At 49.3% G+C, this 1,282-nt stretch overlaps 1 protein-coding gene across 18 annotated transcripts in view; it reads left to right on the plus strand.

The window, feature by feature from the left end:
• The window catches only part of PTH1R (parathyroid hormone 1 receptor), a 40,118-nt gene that overhangs the window by 36,350 nt on the left and 2,486 nt on the right, over positions 1 to 1,282 (plus strand). For 17 of the 18 annotated variants that reach the window (XM_042022316.1, XM_042022320.1, XM_042022327.1 and 14 more), the window contains one exon: positions 29 to 1,282. This exon is cut by the window's right edge and continues 2,486 nt beyond it. The gene's annotated coding sequence lies outside the window, so the exon portion shown is untranslated. The remainder of the gene's footprint in view (positions 1 to 28) is intronic. The other variant, XM_042022319.1, reaches the window with a different exon arrangement.

The following is a 1,282-nucleotide window of genomic DNA, read 5'->3' on the forward strand; positions in this document are numbered from 1 at the left end:
GTTTCTGTGTCCTCTTTGGTGTTCCCAGGTCCTCCTTGGTGTTCCCACATCCTCCTTGGTGTTCCCAGGTCCTCCTTGGTGTTTCATATCTTCCTTGGTGTTCCCACGTCCTCCTTGGCGTTTCCAAGTCTTCCTTGGTGTTTCTGTGTCCTCCTTGTTGTTTCCAGCTCCTCCTTCGCAATTCAAAGCTCAGAGACATCACACGAACTTTGCTGAGACAGAAATCCTGTGGATGTGCTTCGTTCAGTGATTAACTCCAAATTAATTTGCTGTCAGGGCTTCTAACAGACGTGGATACATCTCCTAATCCTGGTCTTTATTCCCTCAGTGCTGACAGACATCGTCACCGGCTGCTCTTTGCTCTGTAGGAGGTTTGGGAGGGTTTGGAGCAGGGATTTTCTCCTGGGAGTCTTTTCCCACACTTCAATTCTTTTTTCCAAACTGCCCCTCCAAAACAACCCCCAAAAACTTCTTTAAATAGCTTAATTCAGCATTTCATTTCCCGTTTTATCTGGGTGTGAATTCGGCTGGAGGGGAGCGCTTATGGTTAGAAGCCAATCTCAATCAGCAGTTCCCAAACCAGTCCAGAGCTTTGGGATGGGAACGTGATTTCCGTGGGTCACTTGGGTCTCACTGTACCCATCACACCTGGGGCAGAGTTCAGGTATCCAGAGGTGGAAGGTGACTCCCAAGTAATCCTAAATCTTGGTGGATTTATGGGAAAAGGGCACAGAGAGCAGGGAAACCAGTCGTGTTTGTGCCCCACTCCAGGAGGATTTCAAACAATAAAATAGAAATCTTCAGCTATTTTTGTTTATTTTCTGGGGTCCTGCTGAGTGCTCTGCTGGGCTCTGGGCAGTGTCTGGAATTCTGGCTTCTCCCAGTTCTCTGTGCTGGATAAAACCTCTCCGAGGAGTGGCTAGAGATGTTCTGAGCTGGGCTCCAGGGCAGGACAGCTGGAAGCAGCTCCGGTGTGGATTTGATATTCCTTGGCACGGGGCAGGAGCTGCTCGGCTGAAGGGAACTGGGGTAACTCAGAGCAGTGAAAAGGTGAAAACAGCTCCGGAGCTAAAACACAGCTCAGGACTCGTGTCCAGTTTGCAGAATGGACTTCAAATCCAGCTTCCAAATCCAGCTTCCAAATCCAGCTCCAGAAATGGTTTCCTGGGAGTTACAGACCAGGCCTGGTGCTGGAATGAAATCACAGGACGCCCACATAAAACAACCCCATCGATCTTCTCCTTCTCCTTCTCCTTCTCCTTCTCCTTCTCCTTCTCCTTCT

Source organism: Corvus kubaryi, unplaced genomic scaffold (assembly GCF_017639235.1).
Source record: "Corvus kubaryi isolate FWS band 111438036 unplaced genomic scaffold, C.kubaryi_AGA036_p1.0 37193, whole genome shotgun sequence".
NCBI classification, from domain to species: Eukaryota; Metazoa; Chordata; class Aves; order Passeriformes; family Corvidae; genus Corvus; species Corvus kubaryi.